General features: G+C 49.8%; 4 non-coding genes and 3 pseudogenes across 4 annotated transcripts; all 7 read left to right on the top strand.

Annotated features, from left to right (window-relative positions):
- The first annotated feature begins 264 nt into the window (after positions 1–264).
- LOC121398558 lies at positions 265–370 on the top strand. The gene has a single exon (XR_005964383.1). It is a non-coding gene; the product is annotated as a U6 spliceosomal RNA (small nuclear RNA).
- Positions 371–1841: 1471 nt separating this feature from the next.
- Positions 1842–1949, top strand: LOC121398553. Its single transcript, XR_005964379.1, has one exon. It is a non-coding gene; the product is annotated as a U6 spliceosomal RNA (small nuclear RNA).
- Positions 1950–3395: 1446 nt separating this feature from the next.
- Positions 3396–3504, top strand: LOC121398547. Its single transcript, XR_005964375.1, has one exon. It is a non-coding gene; the product is annotated as a U6 spliceosomal RNA (small nuclear RNA).
- A 1398-nt stretch (positions 3505–4902) lies between these two features.
- On the top strand, positions 4903–5016 carry LOC121398567 (annotated as a pseudogene).
- Positions 5017–5659: 643 nt separating this feature from the next.
- On the top strand, positions 5660–5772 carry LOC121398565 (annotated as a pseudogene).
- A 1446-nt stretch (positions 5773–7218) lies between these two features.
- Positions 7219–7328, top strand: LOC121398544. Its single transcript, XR_005964372.1, has one exon. It is a non-coding gene; the product is annotated as a U6 spliceosomal RNA (small nuclear RNA).
- A 653-nt stretch (positions 7329–7981) lies between these two features.
- LOC121398552 lies at positions 7982–8101 on the top strand (annotated as a pseudogene).
- The last annotated feature ends 1009 nt before the right edge of the window (positions 8102–9110 follow it).

Genomic DNA, 9110 nt, shown 5'->3' with positions numbered 1-9110 from the left:
TGGATACTTGTATCTTGCATGCCTAGTCTAACTGAGTTGGTGCGGCGCCGAACCATCCCCCGCGGCAATTTGCCTACGATATGGCTTGTGGCCCTGTGGTATAGTAGAATGTGTGCTGGAGAGAGCAGTGGAGGCTGCTTTAATGGCGGGGATTGACACAAGCCGGCGATCGGTCAACAGGGAGTGATTCTTGTTCGCCCTACAGGGGAAGTGTGTATTTTGCCGACTGATAATAACATGTGCTGAAGGCGGGCAGATAGTCTTGTGCCGCTCGGCAGCACATATACTAGAAATTGGAAACGATCAGAGAAGAATTACATGGCCCTTGCGCAAGGATGACACGCAAATTCGTGAAGCGTTCATATTTTGCACCCCGAGCTTCTTCATAGTCTTGGGGCCTGATAGCTGCTCTTCGCTAGCTTAGTACCACAAACTTCAAGAATGTGCCAAAGTAAAACGCTTCTGGCCCTGCGGTGGGTCCGGTCCCTCAAGCAACATCCCGGCAGCATGACTTTGGCTTTTTGGAGATCATATTTCAATGATCTGCTGCTATTGGGAGGTGGTTTGCCCAAGAGCATGTGATGCAGCCCTCCACAAAACAATCGTCGCCCATGCTGCTGTAAAGGCCGAATGGCGGGCATAGGGCTGTTTTGGTACAAATGGCTTGGGGATTACACAACCAGCGGTATGCCTCTGCTCGTCCAGCAGTGTAGGACTCGCCAGCCATGCTTTGCTTCTGTTACAGCACTTCACCGTGTGCTTTATTGGGCCTTCACTAAGTGGGATTCCCAAGCATGCCTCGCTGTGCTGGGAACATCATTTGCATGCCATAGTCTAACTGAGGTTTGCCCACAACATCCCCCCCTGCAATCTCTGGCCCATGCTTGCTCCCGTAGTAAAGGCTGAAGAGCCATAGGGCTGCCTTTTGCAATGGCTGGGATTACAACAAGCCAGCGATCGGTCCAATGGGTCTTAAGGGTTGGGGCTGGTTTAGCGTCGTCACGAGATACTGTCCCCGCCGCTAAGGTGGAAGGAGGTATATTGCCCCTGACTATATATACAGTCTGAAGCGGGCAGTAGGCCTTGTGCCTCGCTTCGGCAGCACATATACTAAATTGGAAGCGATACAGAGAAGATAGCTATGGCCCCTGGCGCAAGATGACAGTGACGCCAAGATATCGTGAAGCGATCCCATATCGTTGCCCCGATGCTTCTCAATAGGTCCTGGGCCGGAACTGCTCTGCGCACTTTAGTACGCATCAAACGTCCAAGAATTGTGCAAAAAGGTAACAGCTGTTTTGGCCTGCGGTGTTCCTGTCCTCGCGCAAGCAACATTCCCCCACAGCATAACTTTTGCTTTTTGGAATCATAGTTCAATTGCTCGTCTAATTTGAGTTTTGCCCACAGTACTGTCCCCCACAATCTCTGCCCATGCTGCTGTATGAAGGCCGAAGCCATAGGCGCTTTTTTTGGTACTAAATGGATGGGATTACACAACCAAGCGTATGCCCTCTGTCTCACAGGAGGACTCCCAGCATGCTTTGCTTCTGTACAGCACTTCACCGTGTGGCTTTATTGGCCTTTCGACAGTGAGAGTTCCCGCATGCCTCGCTGTCTGGAATCTTATTTGGCATGCCTAGTCTACTGAGGTTTGCCCACACGATCCCCCCCTGCAATCTCTGCCATGCTTGCTGTAAATAAAGGCTGAAGAGCATAGGGCTGCTTGTGCAAATGCTGGGATAACAAGCCAGCGTCGGTATCACAGATCTTGTCGCCCTAAAGGTGGGAGAGTATAAGCTTTTGGCCGACTATATATAAATCTAACAGCGGGCAGTAGGCTTGTGCTCGCTCGGCAGCACATATAACTAAGAATTGGAACGATACCAGAGAAGATAAGCATGGCCCCGCGCAAGGAGACACGCAAAATTCGTGAAAGCGTTCCCATATTTTGCAACCCGATGGCTCTTCATAAGTCTTGGGGCCTGGAACTGCGCTCTTCGCACTTTAGTACCATCAAACGTCAAGAAATTGTGCAAAGTTAAACGGGCTGTTTGGCCTGCGGTGTTCCTGTCTTCCGCAAAGCAACATTCCCCTGCAGCATACTTTGCTTTGAATCAACATGTTTCATGCTCGTCCAAATGAGGTTTTGCCAACATGTTCCCCCACAACTCTGCGCCATGCTGGCTGTAAGTGAAGGCCGAAGGCGCATAGGGCTGTTTTGGTACAAATGGCTGGGAATTACACAACCCAAGCGTAGCCCCTCCTGTCTCACAAAGTGTAGACTTCCCAGCAATGCTTTGCTTCTGTACAGCACTTCACCGTGTGCTTTATGGCCTTTACAAAGTGAGAAGTTCTCCAGCATGCCCGCTGTCTGGAAAAATCTTATTTGCAAGCCTAGTCTAACGGGTTTTGCCCACCACATCCCCCCCCGCAATCTCCCCTGCTTGCTGTAATAAAGGGCTGAAGAGCATAGGCTGCCTTGTGCAAATGGCCTGGATACAGCAAGCACAGCGCGGTCCACCAATCTTGTCGCCCTAAAGGTTGAAGGGTGTATTATTTGCCGACTATATATACATCTGAAGCGGGCAGCTAGTCTGTGCTCGCTTCGGCAGCAACATTATCTAAAATTGGACGATAACAGAGAGATTAGCAATGGCCTCTGCGCAGGATGAACGAAGCAAATCGTGAAGGCGTTCCATATTTTGCAAGCCCGAGTGCTTCTTCATGGTTTGGGGCCTGGAACTGCTCCTTCGCACTTATAGTAACCATCAAACCGTCAAGAAATTGTGCAAAGTAACGCTGTTTTGGCCTCCCTGCGGTGTTCCTGTCTTCACAAGCAACATCCCCCCCAGCATACTCTTGCTTTTTTGAAATCATATTTTCAATGTCTCGTCTAAATTGAGTTTTGCCCCACAGTGTTCCCCGCCACAATCTCTGCCCATGCTGCTGTAATGAAGGCCGAAGCGCATGAGGGCTGTTTTGGTAACAGAATGGCTGGGAAATTAGAAAAAAACACCAAAAAACCAAAAAGCCCCCCCGATGGCCCCTCTGTCTCACAGTGTAGGACCCCAGCATGCTTTGCTTTTCTGTACAGGCACTCACCGTGTGCTTTATTGGGCCTTCAGCAAGTGAAAGAGTTTCCCAGCAAGCCTCGCTGGTCTTGGGAATCTTATTTGCATGCCTAGTCTGAGCGTGAGGTGTGCCCACACATCCCCCCCCGCAATCTCCGCCCCATGCTTGCGTATAATAACGGCTGAAGACATAGGGCGCTTTGGTGCAAATGGCTGGGATTACACAAGCCAGCGATCGTCACAGATTCTTGTCGCCCTATGAGGTGGAAGAGTTATATTTGGCGCGACTAATTATAGAAGCATCTGAAGTGGCGGTAAGTGCTTGTGCTCCGGTTCGGCAGCACATATACTAAAATTGGAACCGATACAGGAGAAGATTAGCATGGCCCCTGCGCAGGGATGGAACACGCAAATCGTGAAGCTCCATATTTTGCACACCGATGCTTCTCATAGGTCTTGGGGCCTGGCAACTGCTCTCGCACTTTAGTACCATCAAACGTCAAAGAAATTGTTGCAAAAGTAACGGCGTGTTTGGCCTGCGTGTGTCCTGTCTTCCGCCAAGAACATCCCCCCAGCAATACCTTGCTTTTTTGAAATCATATTTTCAAGTCTCGTCTAATTGAGGTTTTGCCCACAGTTCCCCCACAATCTCTTGCCCATGCGCTGTATGAAGCCGAACGCATAGGGCTGTTTGGTACAAATGGCTGGGATTACACAACCAAGCGTATGCCCCTCTGTCTCACAGTGTAGGACTCCCAGCCATGGCTTTTGCTTCTGTCAGCATCTTCACCTGTGTGCTTTATTGGGCCTGTTCACAAGTGAGAGTTCCCAGCATGCCTCGCTGTCTGGAATCTATTTTGCATGCCTAGTCCTAGACTGAGGTTTGCCCACACATCCCCCGGCAATCTCTGAGCCCATGCTTGCTGTATAAGGCGAAGAGCATAGGGGCTGCTTTGTGCAAATGGCTGGGATTACAGCAAGCGCACGATCGGCACACAGAATCTTGTCGCCCCTAGGTGAAGGTATGATTTTGGCCGACTAATTATACATCGAACGGGCGGTAGGCTTTCCGGTGCTCGCATCGGCAGCATAATATTACAAAATTGAACGATAACATGAGAAGAATTACATGGCCCCTGCGCCAAGGAGAACACGTCGCAATTCGGTGAAACGTTCCATAATTTGTGCACCCCGATCTTCTCATAGTCTTGGGGCCTGGAACTGCTCTTCGCACTTAGTACGAACAAACGTCAAGAAATTGTGCAAAGTAAAACGGCTTTTTTGGTCTCGGTGTTTCCCTGTCTTCCGCAGCAACATTCCCCCCAGCAATACTTTGCTTTTTGGAATCAACATTTCAATGTCTCGTCCATTGAGGTTGACCACATGTTCCCCCACAATCTCTGCCCATGCCTCTGTATGAAGGCCGAAGCGCAAATCAGGCTGTTGGTACAGAATGGCTAGGATTACACAACCAACGTATGCCCCTCTGTCCACAGTGTAAGGACTCCCGAGCATGCTTGCTTTCCTGTACAGCCACTTCACCGTGTGCTTTATTGGGCCTTTCACAAGTGAGAGTTCCCAGGAGCATGCCTCGCTGTCTGGAATCTTATTTTGCATGCCTATCCTAACTGAAGGTTGCCCACACATCCCCCCGCAATCTCTGCCATGGCTTGCTGTAGGTAAAGGCTGAAGAGCATAGGGCTGCTTTGTGCAAATGGTGGGATTATAACACAAGCCCAGCGATCGTGTCACAGATCTTGTCGCCCTAGGTGGAAGAGTATATTTTTGGCCGACTATAAGTAACAGGTCTGATAGCGGTGGCAGTAGGCTTGTGCTCGCTTCGGCAGCACATATAACCTAAAATTGGACGATAAGCAGAGAAGATTAAGCATGGCCCCTGCGCAAAGATGACAATCGGCAAATTCGTGAAGCGTTCCAAGTGGCACCCGATTGCTCTTTCATTAGGTCTTGGGCCTGGAACTGCCCCTGCACTTAGTAACTGGATCCAAACGTCAAGAAATTCGTGCAAAGTAAACGCTGTTTTGGCCTGCGGGTTCCTGTCTTCGCAACGCAACCTCCCCCCAGCATACTTTTGCTTTTTGGAATCATATTTCTAATGTCTCGCTAATTGAGGTTTTGCCCACATGTTTCCACAATCTCTGGCCATCGCTGCTGTATGAAGGCCGTAAGCGCATAGGGCTGTTTTGGGGGGTACAAATGGCTGGATTACACAACCAAGCGTATGCCCCTCCTGTCTCACAGTGTAGGATCCCAGCATGCTTTGCTTTCTGTACAGCCACTTCACCCGTGGTGCTTATGGGCCTTCTCACAAGTGAGAGTTTCCCAGCATGCCCTCGCTGTCTGGAATCCTTATTTGCATGCCTAGTCTTAACTGAGGTTTTGCGCACACACCCCCCCCGCAATCTCTGCCCATAGCTTGCTGTATAAAGGCTGAAGAGCATAGGCTGCTTTGTGCAAAGTGGCTGGGATTACAACAACGCCAGCGATCGGTCACAGATCTTGTCGCCCTATAGGTGGAAGAAGTGATTTTTGGCCGACTAGAATCATCTGAAGCGGGCAGTAGTCTTGTGCTCGCTTGCAGCAACATATACAAAAATTGGAACGATACAGAGAGAGAATAGCATGGCCGCCCCCCTGCGCAAGGATGAACACGCAAATTCGTGAAGCGTTCATATTTGCACCGATGCTTCTTCATAGAGGTCTTGGGCGCTGGGAACTGCTCTTTCGCACATTTAGTACCATCAAATCGTCAGAGACAATTGTGGCAAAGTACGGCCTGTTTTGGCCTGCGGTGGTCCTGTCCTTCCGCAAGCAACATTCCCCCCCGCATACTTGCTTTTGAATCATATTTCAATGACTGTCGTCTAATGTGAGGTGTTTGCCCACATGCTTCCCCCACAATCTCTGCCCATTAGGCTGCTGCGTATGAAAGGCCGAGCGCCATAAAGGGCTGTTTTTGGGTACAAAAGGCTGGATTACACAAGCCCAGCGTAGCCTCTGTCCTCACAGTGTAAGGACTCCCGCATGCTTTGCTTTGCTGTACAGCACTTTCACCTGGGTGTGGGATGCTTTGATTGGGCCTTTCACAAGTGAGAGTTCCATGCATGCCTCGGCGTCTCTGGAATCTTAATTGCATGCCTTCTAACTGAGGTTTGCCACACATCCCCCCCGCAATCTCTGCCCATGATTGCTGTACTAAAGGCTGAAGAGCATAGGGCTGCTTTGTGCAAAATGGCTGGGATTACACAAGCCAGCGATCGGTCAACAGATCTTGTCGCCCTAGAGGTGGAAGAGTATATTTTGGCCGGACTATATATACATCTGAAGCGGGCAGTAGGCTTGTGCCGCTTCGGCAGCACATATGCTAAAATTTGGAACATAGCAGAAAGATGAGCATGGCCCCTCGCGTCAAGGATGACGACCCAAATTCGTGAAGGCGTAGTTCCATAATTTGCACCCGAGCTTCTTCAATAGTCTTGGGGCCTGGAACTGCTCTTCGCAGTTAGTACCATTCAAACGTGCAAGAAATTGTGCCAAAGTAAACGCTGTTTGGGCCTGCGGTGTTCCTGTCTCCGCAAGCAACATTCCCCACCCCAGCAATTACTTTGCTTTTTGGAAACTCATATTTCAATGTCTGTATTGAGGTTGCCCACATTGTCCACCACAATCTCTGCCCATAGCTGCTGATGAAGGTCCGAAGCGCATGGGCTGTTTTGTAGCAAATGGCGTGGGATTCAACAACCAGCGTATGCCCCTTCTGTCACAGTGTAGGACTCCCAGCATGCTTTGCTTTCTGTACAGCACTGTCACCGGTGCGGTGCTTTATTGGGGCGCCCTTTGCACAAGTGAGAGTTCCCAGCATGCCTCCTGTCTGGAATCTAATTTGCGATGCCTAGTCTAGACTGAGGTTTTGCCCCGACACAATCCCCCCCGCTAATCTGCTGCCATGCTTGCTGTAATAAAAAGGCTGGGAAAGAAAAAGCAAAATGAGGGCTGCTTTGTGCAAATGGCCTGGGATTACACACAGCCAAGCGATCGTCACAGATCTTGTCGCCCTGCCTATGAAAGGAGGTGGAAGAGTGTATTTTGGCCGACTATAGTATACATTCTAACGGTCCAGTAAGCTGTGCTCGCTTCGGCAGCACATATACTAAAATTGGAACGATACAAGAGAAGATTAGCCATGGCCCCTGCGCAAAGAATGACACGAAAATTCGTGAAGCGTTCCATATTTTGCACCCGATGCTCGTTCATAGGTTCTTTGGGCCTGGAACTGCTCTTTCGCACTGTGTAGTACCATCAGAACGTCGAGAATTGTCAAAGTAAACGGCTGTTTTGGCCTGTCGGTGGTCCTGTCTTCCGCAACAAACATTCCCCAGGCATACTTTGCTTTTTGGAATCATATTTCAAGTGACTCGTCTAATTGAGGTTTTTGCCCACATGTTCCCGCCACTCTCTGCCCATGCTGCTGGGTAAAGGCCGAAGCGCATAGGGCTGTTTTGGTCAAATGCTGGGAATTACACAAACCAAGCGTATGGCCCCTCGTGAGTCTCGGAAACAGTGTAGGACTCCCAGCATGCTTTGCTTTCTGTACAGCACTTCACCGGTGCTTTATGGGCCATTTCCACAAGGAGAGTTCCAGCAATGCTCGCTGTCGCCCCTGGGAATCTTATTTTGCATGCCTAGTCTAACTGAGGTTTTGCCCACACATCCCACCCGCAAGCTCTGCCATGCTGTGCTGTATAAGAAGGGGCTGAAGAGCATAGGGCCTGCTTTGTGCTGGCTGGGATTAAACACAAGCCAGGCCGGATCGGTCACAGATCTTTGTCGCCCTAGAGTGGAAGAGTAATTTGGCCGACTATATATACATCTGAAGCGGGCAGTAGGCTTTGTGCCGCTTCGTGCAGCACAATCATGCTAAAATTGGAACGATAACAGAGAAGATTAGCATGGCCCCTGCGCAAGGGATGGACACGCAAATGTCGGTTGTCGAAGCGTTCCCATATTTTGCACCCGAGTGCTTTCTTCATAGGTCTTGGGGCCTGGAACTGCGTCTTCGCACTTTAGTAACCAAAATCAAACGTCAAGAAATGTTTTTGTTCTTATTATTAGTAACACGGCTGTTTTGGCCTGCTGGTGTTCCTGTCTTCCGCAGCAACATTTCCCAGCATACTTTGCTTTTGAATCGATATTCAATGTCCTCGTCTAATTAGGGGTTTTTGCCCACTGTCCCACCACATCTCTGCCCATGCTGCTTGCTGTACGTTGAATGGCCGAGAGCGCATAGGGCTGTTTGGGTAACAAATGGCTGATTACACAACAACGGATGCCCCTCTGTTCTCACAGTGTAGGACTCCCAGCATGCGTTGCTTTCTGTACAGCAAACTTCACGTGTGCTTTATTGGCGCTTTCATCAAGTGAGAGTTCCCAGCATGCCTCGCTGTCCTCGGAGAGTCTTATGTTGCATGCCTAGTCTAGCTGAGGTTTTGGCCCACACATGCCCCCCCGCAATCTCTGCATGTGCTTGCTGTATAAAGGCTGAAGAGCATAGGGCTGCTTTGTGCAAAAATGGCTGGATTACAAACCAAGCAGCGATCGGTCACAGATCTTGTCGCCCTAAGGTGGAAGAGTGTATTTTGGCCGACTATATCTATCATGCTGAAGCCGGGCAGTAGTCATTGTGCTCGCTTCGGCACACCAATATACTAAAGTATTGGATACGATAGCAGAGAAGATTAGTACAATGGGCCCTCTGGCGCAAGGATGACACGCAAATTCGTGAAGCGTTCCAGATTTGCACCCGGAGTGCTTCTTCATAGGTTCTTGGGCCTGAACTTGCGGCTCTCGCACTTTAGTACCGATCTAAAGCTCAAGAAATTGTGCAAAGTAAGCGGCTGTTTTGGGCCTGCGGTGGTCCTGCTTCCGCAAAGCAACATTCCCGCATACTTTGCTTTTTGGAATCATATTTCAATGACTCGTCCAATTGAGGGTTTGCCCACATGTTCCCCCACAATCTCT

This window comes from Xenopus laevis, chromosome 9_10L, assembly GCF_017654675.1.
Source record: "Xenopus laevis strain J_2021 chromosome 9_10L, Xenopus_laevis_v10.1, whole genome shotgun sequence".
In the NCBI taxonomy this organism is placed as follows: Eukaryota; Metazoa; Chordata; class Amphibia; order Anura; family Pipidae; genus Xenopus; species Xenopus laevis.
The sequence above is the reverse complement of the archived record's forward strand: the minus strand, read 5'-3'. Positions and strand labels throughout refer to the sequence as shown.